Below are 16,208 nucleotides of genomic sequence, written 5' to 3' on the forward strand. Positions count from 1 at the left end.
TCTAGCATCAACTGTGTGTGTGTTGGGGGAGGGGAGGTTAGGAGGAATAACCTTCCAAAGGGAGGCAGAATGCACAAACTCTTCAGAATACTATTCTCTGCAGTTAATTTAGGAATGCCAGCTTGTCATTTTACTCCTCTTTTTATTGCTTTTGGGCAGAACACTAAATGAATAACAAGTCAGGAGTTGACTGAGTTATACGTTAAGGGATTAAATATTAATACCCCAGAAGAGACAGTGAAGCACCCATAGAGGCTTGAATTCCTTTTGGCTTCAAGTCTCATCCTAAATGACACATGGCATCAGCATCTGTGGTCTGATCCAGACACTGGCGTAGGCACCAGCAGAGCTGGATCTGAGTTCTAGTCTTGACAGTAGCAAACTGTATGATCTTAGACAAGTCACCTACTCATCTGCAAAATATTTTCTTCTAGTTCTGTCATTAAACAAGAACGCCGTGACAAATTCAACACATTTCCTTTGAAAATAAAGACATCACACAAATAGTTCAGAAGAGTGCCACGCATATAATATATTTTGATTTAGGAAGGCATTTGACCAAGTATTGAATGCAAACATTAAAACAGGCTGCATATTCAAATGGGTTTTTAACTTTGAACAGCAAGCACTGAGTAATGAATCAGAAGGAATGCTAGAAAGATGGATTGAATTAACAAGATTAAATTTAACCGTGGATCCAAATGATTGGTCTAGATCACTCTTGCAAATTGCTGCTATATGCACAGAATAAACTGCTGGCATTCAGTTTGAATACATCACTCTCCCTGTGTGGAACAACTGATTCAGTAGGTTTTCCTCTTATGTTTCTCAAGTATAAATGTAAACCCTGGCAATACAGTGGAAAAAAAAAAAACAAACCTACCAGGATGGAGTAGGAGAGGCCTGACTTAAGTACAATTCATGTGAAAAAGAACCGAGAGCTCGAGCTGACTTTGAGCTCAACATGAGTCAACAGTGTGACACGACTGCCAAAAAAGCTAACGTAATCTTCGCCACCGGTCATAGAAGTGCAGTGTCCAGAGCAAGGAGTCACAGCTTAGCTTCTCTGTATTCTCTGCATCCTGGCTGGGCACCACAAATCGAGAGCGATGAGCTGGGGCCCGAGGGCACCCTATTTAAGGATGATCCTGACAAATAAGAGCAATTCCATGACAGAAAGGAACGGCGAAAACAAGTCCGGAATGCTGGAGGAATGAGGACTAGACAGCCTGGAAAAGAGAAGTCTTGGGGGAGACATGATAGTATCTGATGAGCTACTGGTGACTACGTTCAGACCTAAGAGGACGCCTACCAAAGCAGATCTGGGATTGACACAATTGGAACCCAGAGCACATCGGGCTGTTCAGCACAGGGGATGTTCAGGCAGCGCGACTGTTGTCACCTCTGGCTGCACCTCAGAAACACCTGGGAATGGTTTTAAATCTATCAAAGCCCAGGCCCCACCCCCAACCAATTAAATTAGAATCTCTGGGGGAGGGCCTGGGCAATGGTAGGTATTAAAAGCTCTCCAGGGGTTTCTAATGTGCAGCTACACTTGACAATGACCAAGGTAAATACAATCAGGGTGGCCGTGGGGGAGGGGGCATTGAGGGGATTCCTTCTCAGAAGGCTTTTATTTACTAGTTCTTTTCTAGAACCTTTTATAGTTGTAACTTGTTAATAATATCCTCTGAGATCATAAAATTAGTGCTCTTTGCAAATATCTGAGAAGAAATCAAGTTTAAACGGCACAGTCTCTTAAAGGGGAAGAATTCAGGCTGAGTTATAATAGCTAGCCTTTTCTATTCACGATTAAGAGCTTTCAACAATGTAAGCACTACTACCTTTATAGAAAAGGACAACAGTACTGGCACCTTTATATGCTGATAAACTTAAAAAAATTAAGTCCAAAGTTTTGTAAAATAAATTTAAAGCATGGTAACATTCAAGACTTCTCAAGTTTTTTCTACAATAAAATAATTCTTAAAACAAGCAGAAACTCCTCTGCAGTTTGAATGGTCTCTGCCACTAGTAGCTTAGCCAATGCATGTGATAAAATGTTTTATTTTCCTACTTTAAATATTTCCCCAAACTTTTTAATAGCAGAATAGCCTGGATTTTTCATAACAAATACATAGTTCATATTTCCTTCAGTGTTGGTTATATTCTCAATCCTATTCTTCTGACCGCCGACTAGAAATGTTCAAACATATTTTACTAATCTCCTTTGAAAAGATACATCCATACGTGTTCCCAAACCCTCGGGCCTCAATATAGGTCAGGCATCCACTGCAGTAGGTGGGGTTATGCTTCTAAATTTTGGTGACCTCTCCACATTTTTCCCCTTAAATATAACACACCCTCTAAACTTTAAAACTTTCACTTTAGGTTATGGTGAATCATCAACCATTTCCTTTGACTTCTGTTATCTGCCAATGCAAACAGCTCCTAATGAATCTGAAGCTTCTTCTAGGCTACTGGAAGTCTCTCTCGTTAATCTTTGTCATATGGTTCATAAATAATGAGAGCGGTATTAAAGATCATCATCTCGTTTACAGACAGTCACCACCGAAAGAGCCTGCAAGAACGCTGTGGATTTGACTGGACGTATGCAGCCCGAACGAGGCATTTCAGGAGTCCTGATGGGGGGACGAACCACGTTATTTCACATTTTACTAAAAGCTCCTAACTGTACCCCGTCTGAGGAATGACTGCCCTTTCCATATCAAAACACTAGCAAATAACGGCCTTACAGACATCTGAGCAGCTACTGGGTGGACAGTGTGCACCATGGCCAATAGTCACCTTTCCGTTTTTCAAGCACATACCTCTCACAGAACTGTTTTCAGTGCGGCAGTCTACAGAGCTGGTTATAACACTGGCACGATGTAACAACAAAATTCATGATGATTTTGCTTTTTCAGTCTGCCCCTTTCTTTTCTTTTTCTTTTTTTTTAAATATATTCTTCCCCCCTTCTCCGTCCCCCAAAGAAAACCAAAGCAACAATACTTCCACAAAACCTGACTCAGACTTATGAATATAATGCTTTCGGTGAAAGCAGATCAGCTTTACAGGAGAACAGCTTTCATGAGAAGCAGGAAGCTGATCTGAGCAGCAGAGAGAGCAGGGATGGGGCGGAGCAGAAAGGAACTGAGCTGGGGGAGAGCGAAGCACACACGGTCCTAGCTGCTTCCAGTTACTTATTGACGGCTTCATCTTTGAGCAGATTTAAAACAGGGCGAGCACCCGTCCCGCCGTACCTTTTCTCTCTTTTACGAATCTCTGCAATTTGGCAAACTATTATACAGGGGAAAGTGAGGCCTTACAGCCTCGCCAGAGCCCAGTTGCAGGGAAATGATGTAAGCTTCCCACCTCCCACCAGCCCCCGCTCTGCCAATCCACCTCTACTCTGACCTGTTAACATCCCCTCCCTCCCCCAGGGCCACGGCGGGGGGGGGGGGGGGGGGGGGGGCGGGCACGAGGCACGGGGGCCCCAGGCTCCCCTCGCTGTGTCCTACTGTGCCTCAGAAAGTACTGGCCACAGGATAAGGAGTAGTTTTGTTTTCAGAAAAGTCTTCAATGAAAAAGCAAATGCCTCCCTATTTAAAAAATAATGCTGAGTCGACAAAAAGCTAGTCAGTCCCCAGGAGGAATAATATTAAATAGGACTGAGGTGAGAAATGCAATTTAGCAAAAGGCACAGAAGGTGTGATGTAGCGAAGGGTGTAATAATGGGAGTTAGGAGACAGGTTTTGCTATTCTAATACCACCTCTGTGACCTTGGACAATTGGCTTCATCTCTCTGGTTTCATTTTCTGGAAAAGGAAAGAGTTAATATAAATTATATCTGAGGTCTCTTGTACTGTTGTAATTTTATGAACTGATACCCAAAAGAAATAAGCCAGGAGCAAAAAAGCAATCTAATGTGGCCAACTCTTTGTTGTTTACTCAGAATTGCAAGTAATTCCTTCTATGGAGCTATTTAAGATATGCTTTCCAAAGTACTAGTACATGTGAATAGGACCAGCAAAAGATTTGTAGGGAAAAAAGTTACAGGTACTTCAAATGTGAATCCTATCTAGAGAATTTATAGAGAATTGGGATTATATATTATATATCTATATATCTATATATATCTATATATATCTATATATATCTATATATATCTATATATATGTAGATTCATGCTCAGGATAGGACAATTTACAAGCCCGTGCATGGAAATAATGGAAATAATGGAAATAATAAAATAATACCTATGCCATGACCCTAAGCAGCATAAATGATTTACCTTGGTCAGCAGTGTTCTAAGTTTAAAGTAAGTGTGCGCGTGCGTGCGTGCGCACGCACACACACACACACACACACCAGGGAGAAAAAAATTGTTTTAATTATGAACCCACCATATACTGGTTACTAACACAACAGTCTTCAAATTCAGGTGGGCAAACTCCTGGAAGCACATGAAAGTTGCCAAGGGTATGAAGAGTACGCAGGAACAAAGATGGTAAATCAATTTTCTGAGCACGCTTTCCAAGAACTGATGTACTGAGAATATCCTACAGAGCAGTTCGCCTTTCCCACCTTCCCTTTCCCAATCCCCCTACTCCTGTTCTACAAAATCAAGGCACCTAGCTCACCCATCACAAAACTCATGCTGGGGTAGGAAAAACCTCTGGATGGGACACCAGGGAACAACGAAAAATACTGGTGGTGAAAAAGTATATGGCCCTAGTCACTGTCCTTTGACAACTCAGGTGGCTTTGCCAATTCTTCACTTGGAATAAACCTGGGGACCTAATTGGGTGGTCAGCCGAGAAATCATTAAATGTAATTTTAAATGATAGATCTCTGAGATTTTGAAGAAGAACTCACAAGTTCAAAGAATTAAGTGACACTGCTACATTCATGCTCTCATCTTCTTCACTTATGTAAACAAAATTTCACAGCATATACATTTAAAAAGAATGAAAAACACACTAAACTCTTTCTGCAATGAAAAATCTCACCCACTGATACATGAATAGAAAAAGCACCAATAACGCATTTAGAGATAAATCCCGGTAAGATTTTATTTTTCTATTATTATTTATCAAAATTTGTAATTTACACGTTATTTTCATCAACCGTGTACTAGACATTACTGTAATGACAACTTTTTTAAAAAATCACTTAGAGGTTTATGGTAACAGTAAATTAAATTGTTACCGGAAGTATGATATGGTGATCAAAAATAGATTTTTAAACATAATAGTAATATAAGGATAAAAATTTAGTGAGAAAAAATTAGTGAGAAAAGTGTAATAATAAAGACCTCAAGGAGAAAAATTAACACTCTAAAATTTCAGACTGTTAAAAGAGTAGTTTGTAAATAGACAGTGGTAGTTTTATATAGTTATGGAGTTTGATACAAAGAAACATGTTTAAGAAGGATAGAACAATTTTATTAAGAAATTTCAATACTGGGATGCCTGGGTGGCACAGCTGGTTAAGCGTTCCACTCTTGGTTTCAGCTCAGGTTCTGATCTCAGGGTCCTAAGATACAGGACCACATTGGGCTCGTGCTCAGTAAAGAGTCTGCTTAAGATTCTCTCTCCCTCACCCTCTGCCCCTCCCTCTGTACCCCCTCAAAATAAATAACTCTTTAAAAAAAGATGAAATTTCAATACTTATTATCAACAACAATTTTAGCATTAGCAAATGATTTAAACTTATGACAAAAAATTTAAATGTCAATGAAGAAATACATGAGGGAATCCACAGTTTTCAAAATTCTTACTAGAGTAAAAATGTTTAAAGACCGTTACACAGGTCACCCTTCTTTGATTCCAAAGCACCTTTCAAGGATCACTACAGAGTTAAAAAAGGAAGAGGAGGAGGAGGAGGAGGAGAAATTTAGAACCTCAGGAAATGATCCACTTTGAGAACTAGGTTTCCCAGTTACCCATAGTTCTTCTTTTAGTACCACAACAGTTTTGCCTCCTAATTTTAAACTATAAATGAAAATCTTCTCAAAATGGGGAACTCATTCTTATCTTCTTAGACCACACCAAAATGATATCACCTTTTACTAGTTTTCATGAACCCGAATCCTGCTGAGTGTTCACATAATGCCCCGAGACCTACGATACTGCTCCTGTGTGGCTCCCTGGATTTCTGCCAGCAAACTGGGGGCTGTGGGTTCCATTCCTGACCCACGGATCACACATCGCCAGCCTTGAGCTGAGGTACTCAAACTCCCTGAGTTCCAACTTTCTTCCCTATAAAAAGAGGTTAATCTCACCTTCCTAAACTACCTCACAAAATTGAGGCAAGTTCACAGAAGTGAGCATGCTTTACTTAAAGAAAAGGGACGTTTTGCCCTTTCGGTCAGGGTCCTCCTATCACTTACTTCTCACCACTGAATGTCTATGTGAAGCTCCCCTTTCCATCCTAATTGCTATGAGGTGTGGAAATCAGCAAAAAGCTAACTAGATCTGTTTAATTCTGATAAAAACTGTTTAAGCCAAGAATGTATGTCTTTTATCAAATACATCAAGCTTGTGACTTGATTCTGAGAGGTCATCTAGGCTCTGGATCATTAACATGGCTGGATGGCCAAAGGGTGAGGCCTAACATTCGTACTTGTGACCCCCATTCATTTTGGTAGCAAACCCATCCCACTTCCAATTACTAACACACAGGTGCATGTTACTTTTAGTAATTATCTACTCACTGCATGTTTTTGCTTGTTATGGTACTTGGTAGTCCAAAGCTTCAGTCTCCAAGGCACTACTCCATCTAGTGCCCTAGAACTTTAGGTTCATCTCCAGAAGCACAAAATAAACTTCTCACTTTCAAAAGTAGCAAACAAAATTCAAATAAGATCAAAGGGAAGGGCAGGTTTCAAAAAGTTAATTGATACTTCCTGTTCTATTTAAATGTCTATATGGTAGGCTAGGCACCTTATTCCACGAATTATTATGTGCTTCCTATTGTCTCATTTGACCCTGAATCTGAGCCTCAAAAATACTTAAGTGACTTGCTCAAGGTCACAAAGCAGGCAAGAAAGCCAAACGATAACTCAATCCTGCAGATGGATGGTCCCTCAAAGTTCTCTGGGACACGTACATGCCCCACTAAAGTGCTGGTATAATCAACAGTGTAGTGAGAAGCTGTGGCAGGATCCCCACCCTATCTTGTGACTCCCGCAGGGCATCAGGTTTTAGTCTGGGATGGGGGGAGCTTTCTGGAATCATGCAGATCTGAGTTTGAATCCAGACCATGTGTCCTTGGAAAAGTTATTTAACTTTTCTAAGGCTCAATTTCCCCATCCATAAAAGACAATAAGAGCGTACCTATAAGGTTGTTGGGGGCATTAAAAGAGATAGTGTCCTGGGGCACCTGGTGGTTCAGTTGGTTAAGCGGCAGAGTCTTGATTTCAATTCAGGTCAGGATCTCAGGGTCCTGGGATCAAGCCCCGTGCTGGCCTCCCCGCTGAGTGGGCAGTCTGCTTCAGGATTCTCTCTCTCCCTCTGCCACCCCCCTGAAATAAATATTTCTTTTAAATAAATAAATAAATAAATAAATAAATAAATAAATAAATAAGATAGCGTCCTTAGTACTGCACCAGTTATAACCTTGCGTTTACTAAATAATAACTAACAACGCTTCTGAGCTCCTATGGTATGGACATGTCTTGATTCATCTAATTCTCCCCAGGAATCTTATGGCATAACAGATACTATGTTTTATCGATGAGGAAAGACTGTCCACGAGAGCTTAGGATTCCAGAGCCAAGAAGTGAAAGAGCTGGCACTGAGGCTAAGTAGCCTGTCTCGAGAGCTCACACTCTGAACTCCTGTGCCCTGACAGAAAATGATTACAATGAGGGCATGACATCTTTATTCTCACCATCACCATCTTCAACTCCATCATCAACTTTCTCTGTAGTTAGCCTGGAGGGCCACCCTGGCAACAAGACAATGAGCTGGGAATCTGACTAAGTGAGACTGACAGGAGGCAGGGCTACAGGGAAGAAGCCAAAAAGGCAGACAGTCTCTGGAAGAGAATAATGTGCAAAATGTAGAAACTCTATGGATGCCTGAAATTGGGAACATGAAAAACTTTGGGCTACTAGATTGGGGCAGTGAGCCCAGGAAAAACAAACTTACATTTATAAAATGTTACCAGGTGCCTAAAGGACTACTACAAAGAAAAATGGCAAAAACCTGGCCTGTGATAGAATTTGGGGTCTACTCCCTATCTGTTTAATAACTGTTATCTGACCCTGGGGGGAAATGTGATGATTTAAATCAGCTCTCACTGATGACCTGATACAGGCACAATGAAAAGCATTTACCTCTGAAAGTATCAGAGCCCAGCAAAATGTTCCTCTCAACTACTAAACTGCAACTCTATTCCTCTGGCAAATCTTAAATCATATGCTCATGCAATGTTACTTCTGAGTTCCTTTGGATAACAGTGTTTTGGTCTTTGAATCCACATTATTCTCCTCTATGGCTACTGTCTAAATCCAAAGGCTGTTTTTTGTTTTGTTTTTTCACTTAAAAGGACTGGAAAAAAATCAGTCCATTTCCTTCATGGAGAGTTAGACTGAATCCTATGTGTTCCCAAAAGTTCTGCACGTGTCACTGGTAGAGTCCTGACGGCTCTCATTTTGAACACACGCTAGTTTCCCCACTACCCTGTAAGATCCCACAAAAGAGAATCCTTGTTTTTGTTCATCTTACATCCCCAGCACCTAGTATATTATGTTGTACCCGATAAATGTTAGAAGATTAGTTGAAAGTTTTCAAGCCTGTTTTCCGACTCCTTCAAGGTTTCTTTTGCCACTGAGCTTACTACCAGAATCCAACTCTTTAGATAGTGATAATCTTACGTCACCAAAATGAATTAGGATTTAGTGGATTTGTGATGACTTCTCTGGCAATTGCTGAACCTATGCCCAGCATTCAGTTTTCAGACAAAAGATAGGCCTCAGGGTCATAATCACTTAAAATTTATTGACCAGCTCAAGGGGCTTTGTTAGTCCCATAATATCCAGCACAAGGTCGGTGTCAGATAAACACTTTTATATTGGTTGATTAAGTGACTGCTGCTATTACAACAGCCACAGGCCAAATGCAGACTATCCTTGAAGTACCACTGACCAACAAGCATGTTAAAAGTTTTAACAGAACACCAATTAGTCTCTAAGAAAATTAGCTGTACAGAAATGTAAAATTATAATATAGTCAGACAACAAAAAAAATCCCCCAAATATCATACTTCTACTTTTTTCCATATAAAGAAGGTCTTTGAAAAATGAAAGGTTAAAAGAACCTTTTACCTTAACCTAGAAAACAAAACATTCTCCGATTAACTAAATGGTACTATCTAATAGAAACTGTTGGCCCTTAAGGTATGTGTATGGGGCAGAGAAATTCAGGATCAATGATCATCCAGTATTCCTGAAATTTGCCAAATCTGACTACTATTTTGATAAATCTAAACATACCTACTTGAAGAAGTTACCTGAAAGCTCCCGAAAGTTGCAAATGCCTCTTTTATTAATAAAATCTGAGCTGGTGTGCACTGGTAAACACAGCAAAATAATAAAGAAATAAACTTTAAAACTTCAGGTTATTGCATAGATCTATTTTTAAATGTTTCAAATTTCCGTAAGATTTCCTAGCATTATTAGACTCCAAGAGACATTAAGATTAAGCATTCTGTTCAATGCTAAGGCTGCTGTTATACTGAAAATCAGTTTAACATGTTTTTAAAAATGAGCAATCTCATAAAGAACACCTGGTTATCTTAATATTTTTTAAACCCAAAACATCTTTTAAAAAATTAGAAATTGTAAACAGATTACATTTTGTAAGCTGATAGGCTTACAAATTTTCCCAAATATCAAAGTCATACTAAACTGGAAGACTATTAACTTATTAATTTCTTGATGGGGTTAATCTCTTCAATATAAAGCCACAGTCAGAGCTACCTACAAGTTATACATAAAATGTAAAAAAAATTTCTGAAGTACCACAATGATTATAAAGGTTAAAATAGCATAAATTAAGTAGCAAGTTACAGTTTCCCCTCACCACAAACATTCAAATATTTCCCTTTTACTTTCGTGAAAGACATTTCAATTACCTACAGTCATGTACTCTGTCTCAAAGAAACATTTCTATTAGTTTTAGGACCCTTTAAAATAAATAGGGGGGGTAATCAGAAGGGGGAATGAAGCATGAGAGACTATGGACTATGAGAAACAAACTGAGGGCTTCAGAGGGGAGGGGGGTGGGGGAATGGGATAGACTGGTGATGGGTAGTAAGGAGGGCACGTATTGCATGGTGCACTGGGTGTTATACACAACTAATGAATCATCGAACTTTACATCAGAAACTAGGGATGTACTGTATGGTGACTAACATAATATATAAAAAAAATTAAAAAAAATAAAAAAATAAAGTGAGGGAGTGTATTATCAAAATAAATAAATAAATAATATAAATTTTAAAAATTCAGTTAAACTAAATAAATAGAATATTATCAAGTATAAAATTTCAGTACTCCTTTTAACTGTGTACCATTACTGAGAGTTGTGACATTTGTTATTTTTTTATAGTTCCTTACAAATAAATAAATCATATTTGGTGGAAATATATTCTCTCAAATCAGATTACATAGCACTTACCTGTGTATTCTCCTCAATATAACAACTTTTCCCCCAAAAAGGCTTATTTCTCCTATACTCTAACACCTCTCTAGCTCTAAGAGGTTTCCTATTTGAAAGTCATCATTTGTCAATGCTTCAGCAAGCCACTTCTAAGGGGCACAGACATCTGAGATGGGTCTACAATACACTAACATTTTTTACTGATTAAACTTTAGCAAACATATTTTACAATATATTTTCACTTCTGAGAAAACTACTGAGATAAATGTTATTTCCATTTCATGAAGACCCTAAGATCCACAGAGGTCAACCATCTCACTTACTTCATGAGCTGAAAAGTCAAGCCTTGAAGTAGTTTTCTTATTTGAAATCAGGTGCTTTTAGCATATACTGGAAAGTTTAGAAATACATTTGTTCATCAATACAGTATAACATTTATGGGAGGGGGTGCATGGGTGGCTCAGTCAGTAAAGCATCTGCCTTCGGTTCAGGTCATGATCCCAGGATCCTGGGATCGAGCCATGCATCAGGCTCCCTGTTCTCCCTCTGCTTCCCTCTCCCTCTCTCCAGGATTGTGCTCTTTCTCTCTCTCTCTCAAATAAATATAATCTTTAAAAAAATTTTTTTAATTTAAAATTTATGGGAGAGGAGGAATTCTACACACTTCTAAAATGCCTCCCCCTCCCCCGCTACCTACCACCATCAGCACCTGATTGTTTCTGCATCTTCAACCAAATCTTTTTAAGCCTTTTATTGGACTTGCAGTGCTCCCTGAATTCTCTAACCATTGTTTTGATCCCTTTTACTCTTTCATTATTTTTATAACTTTCTTCACTGTCCTATGAAAAATGAAGAACATTAAGAGGCTCACTGGAAAATTATCTAAGTTCGCTTTTTTCTTTAGATGGGTGTTATAGTTAAAAAAAAAAAAAGGCTTCTTTTAGAATCTACAAACACCAGAGAAAAAGAAGTATATACCTTGAAAGCTAATCATATGATTCTATCCTTAATCTATAATTCTGTCCTTAAGACTATGAGGGAAAAAAAAATCTCTCCAGAAAGGCATTAACCTTTAGGAAATTGGCCGATTCCCAGGAGTGGAGAATGCCTGGAAGCTGGAGGCATTACGGGTTGTGTTAAGGAGGCAAGGTCATGAAAGGTCAGGGACGAAGTTTCCGGTAATACTGGGACACGCAAAGCCGTGACTTCTGTTGGGACCACACACAAGCTGTGCTGTTACTGAGGAGTGGAACCCCTGACCTCATACTGTCTTCCAACCCCAAGCGCTGGTCACAGGCCCAATGGTGGAGCTTTTGATGATGGAGTAAATAATAAGTAAACAGAAGTGAGAAGGAGAAACAAGCAGCTATACATGAACGAGAGGGAGTCACCTGTGTAGGCAGGACGGGCTCTGGATGGAGCTTACACTTTAAAGTCACTTAAATAAAAGAGAAACCAGTAAAATAAGAGGGGTGAACATTTAGGGGCGCCTGGGTGGCACAGTGGTTAAGCGTCTGCCTTCGGCTCAGGGCGTGATCCTGGCGTTATGGGATCGAGCCCCACATCAGGCTCCTCCGCTGTGAGCCTGCTTCTTCCTCTCCCACTCCCCCTGCTTGTGTTCCCTCTCTTGCTGGCTGTCTCTATCTCTTTCAAATAAATAAATAAAATCTTAAAAAAAAAAAAAAAGAGTGGTGAACATTTAGAAAAATGAAGTAAAACAGATGCATAGATATAAACACCGTACAAATCATTTTCTGCTTAACCATATTATAAAGCATATAACTAATTACTTGATCAAATCTTCATGCTTAAAGCTGGTACAACACACTGGTCCCACAGAATTTACTTACGAAAATATGTTCAAAAGTGTTTAGAAAGGTCCACTTTAAGGAAATACTTCATATTTGAAACTGTAAAACTCCCGATTGTACTCTATATATTATATCTATAAACTCTATATTATACATGAAGCTATACAGTCCTGGGGGAAAAAAAGGAAAAGGATGGAAAGCACTAAAACAAAGGCATGAAGGAACGAAACAAGATTCATGGAGCGTGATGCAAATCTCTAGCCAAACTATGGAAATCACCCTTTTAAAACAAATTTTGTTTTGCCAGATCTTGTCCTTTCTCTAAATACGTCTGTATGCCTTTCTGTGATTACGAAGGCCAAGACTCTCAAAGCAGGCATAGAGAAATACTGAAATATTTCTGTACTTAAACAATCGTTAGGTATCTTCCCAGAGAAAATGAAGAGCACAATTCCACTTCCGAAACTTTGAAGAACTGTGATGTGGCAGTCTGCTCAAAAACCAGCTCCACGCGGGCTTTCCTACTTCCTCTGGGGGACTTTCTGAAACAGCGCCAAGTACCATTTGATGGCTTAAACCAGTGCTGATGAGTTGGAAGCAGCTGGAGTAATGAATCAGTGGTCATTTTTGTTTTCAGATAATTATCTGGAGAACCAAGTAACCTGATAAAGAAGGCCCTCTGGAAGCAAGGGAAAGGCCACTGGATTAGGAGGCGGAAAGCCTGGAGAACTCCAGGTTCTGTTCAGTTCGGTTCTGAATTAGGATTAAACAGCTTTGACTTCAAATGTTCTCTACTTATTTTCTTCTAATAGCTTTGGTTTACTGGTTCCTTTTATAAGCTTTTGGAGGGTAAGAAACCAAGTACATTTTTTTATCTTCTGAGAGTACAAGATAACCTGTCAAACAGTAGATGTTCAAAGATATTTACTCATCGAGTATAATTAATAAGCTCAAATAATAAAATGTTTTCCTCATGTTTTCCCCACTACATTTTAAAAAATAGGAGAAAGAGGATAAAATGATGTCTAAATGTTCTAAGTGGATATGTCAAAAAGGCCAAATGGAAGTTTCATGGAGCAGGGAAAACGGGTGTAACACATTATCACTAACTCGGACCACACAGACGTTCTTTGTAAACATCATTCATTTCTTACCTAATACGGGAGCTTTAACTTCTCACATTCATGAATGCTCACAAGTAGACTATATAAGTGATTTTTAAATTAAAATAATCATCACCTATAATCACACTACTATCAACATGTTTGACATCCCGTATTTTTTTTTTTTGTAACCCCAAAGCCTGGCACATAAGTAGGTATTCTGCCTCTAAATCATGCTATATGTTCAATTCTTACCCCTTTCTTTTTTACTCACATATGTCAGTTCTAGGAAAAATAACCTAAGCATTTCCTCATGTTATTAAAAATACTGATGAAGAACAACAAAAAAATATTGATGAACATAATCTTAATTGCTGAATTATTATTTTTTTATTGGAATTAGGAAACTCAGGCACGGAGAAATTAAGCATCCTGAACAAAGCTACCCAGTTTACAAGTGGCAAACTAGGATTCTGAACCTGAAATGTGTGCTTCCATGCTAGTAACCAAACTGCTTCTCGAGTGCACACTCCTTCCACCTCTCATTCAACCACATTAGCTCCTGGCTTCTCTCCAAAGTGAAACGGCTGCTCAATCCGGGCTGGCTTCCTTACTAATCCTACTCTCTACCCTTCCATCCGCTACCCCCAGGGCTCCAGGCCCCTCTTCTTACTTTGTGACCACTTTGTTCATACAGCTCCCTCTGTCGGTCAGTCACTTGCTCCTTTCTGCACCTATTCAAAATCTGACCATCTTTCAGGATCTGGCTCTTATCCCCTCCCCTCCATAAGGTTTTACTAAACAATCAAAACATTCATTCAATCATTCTATTCATTCAATAGTTACTTAATACCTACTGTATACCAGGCGCTGCTTTGAGCAATGGGATAAAAAGAACAAAACAGATAAAGCTTCTACTCCCCTAGGAAGAAGATAAGCAAAAAGATAATAATAATTTGGCAGTGAGATATATTATTAAAACAAGGTGTTTTCTATACTATTTCTGGTTGGTTTTCTGCCAACTTGCTGTAGAACTATGAATTACTAAACGCAAGGATTCTGTTTTGTGTCTAAAGCCAGGCATATAATAGATACTTCAGTGATGAGTAAGTTAATATGTGTATAAATGAAGAGGATGGAAGAATGGATGAAATGATAAATGGACAGAAGGATGGATGAGGGAATGAATGAATGAAAAATGAACAACTGCCTCCAACTGAGACAGAACCATTTTCTAAGTTTTGCTTTCCCCAAATAGGTTGTTCCCACAACTAGTTTGAGGCTCAACAGCCTACAGCCTGCAAATCTGTGTTGGTCTGGCCTGCCCAGCTAAGATGAAAATAAACCTGAATGATTTTAGAGCAGACACCTCCACTTACGGCATGATTTCCACTATCTCCTATCCACTTACCCAATGCCCAGTTCCCACAGTCATGCTCTCTGCCTGGCTCCTGCATCTGCCTCCAAATAATTTCTCCTTTAGGACAACGTCCCAACACTTAATAACTAACAGCAGGCAGCAACCTGAAAAACTTTGCAACATATTCTTTACTACTTCTTTAAGAATTTTGACAATAGCACTTTCTAGTCCAGATTATCTAAAATTACAAGACCCAAATCATTCCAATTAATGTGACTAAATTCTCAAAAGTTTAACAAAACTAAGTTCATTTATCTGTAAAAAAATGTTAAAAATTTCAAAACATTCAGAAGAAGTAGTGGAATAAATTTTTAAATAAAGCAAGATAAAATGGCAAAGCCCTCAACAGTGTGAAATCACCTGCTTATATCACTGGACACAATATCACAAGGCATAATCAAGGACACTGTTTTTTTCAAACTTACTTGGCCTGGACAACAAAAATAAATCCACAGACAACACTGTGGACTGCAGTCTAAGGAATATGGTCTTAATAGCTAAAAAGTTCAGTTTAGGTGCACATTTAATTGTCAACAGTATCACAAACACAAATGCAAACATTGTGACAAAAATCCAATAGTGACTTCAGTTATAAGCTAACTAATCAGACCACCTAGAAAATACGTTATTTCTTTCACATTTATGATCTAAATAAAACATTAAAAAATTTTAAATTCTGATTAAGAACTAGCTAACACCTAAGACTACGTCTATTACTTGACTCAAGTTTAAGAAACCAGATCTAAAAAAACACAATGAAGAGTTACCTCTCAAGAAATGAATTCATGTATATTTGTGGGCACATACATATGTACAACAGGCTGAATATTTTAAAGTTCATTCCTGATTAATATTCAAATGCTAGTGACTCTTAAAAATTTTACATTTCTCTGCCTATCAGCTAGCATTCTCTGATGGACAAATAGTTAATAATATATATATAAGCTCTTTAAAATAGATTAGTGGTATTTAAGAGAACCATGTGGATGAATTAGCTTGGCCAAAGAATTACCTTCTATTTATTTATTATTAGTGCTTCTGATTCTACATTGGGTTTTCTTAAAATGAGAACATTTGTTTAACATTAAAGATGTAAGAAAGATCAGAACATGTACCTGCAACTTGATCTTTTACTGTTCTTTCACAAAAATGTTCAAAAATTATTAAGTGTGAACCTGACCAATAAGAGTTATTATAGATTGAAAT

General features: G+C 38.6%; 1 protein-coding gene across 24 annotated transcripts in view; it reads right to left on the reverse strand.

Annotated features, from left to right (window-relative positions):
- Positions 1 to 16,208, reverse strand: part of BBX (BBX high mobility group box domain containing) — a 266,345-nt gene that overhangs the window by 192,522 nt on the left and 57,615 nt on the right. The window contains exon 3 of one of the 24 annotated variants that reach the window (XM_057306759.1): positions 7,339 to 7,526. The exons of the other annotated variants lie outside the window; for them this stretch is intronic. The gene's annotated coding sequence lies outside the window, so the exon portion shown is untranslated. The remainder of the gene's footprint in view (positions 1 to 7,338; positions 7,527 to 16,208) is intronic. 24 annotated transcript variants of the gene reach the window in all.

Source organism: Ursus arctos, unplaced genomic scaffold (genome assembly GCF_023065955.2).
Source record: "Ursus arctos isolate Adak ecotype North America unplaced genomic scaffold, UrsArc2.0 scaffold_4, whole genome shotgun sequence".
NCBI classification, from domain to species: domain Eukaryota; kingdom Metazoa; phylum Chordata; class Mammalia; order Carnivora; family Ursidae; genus Ursus; species Ursus arctos.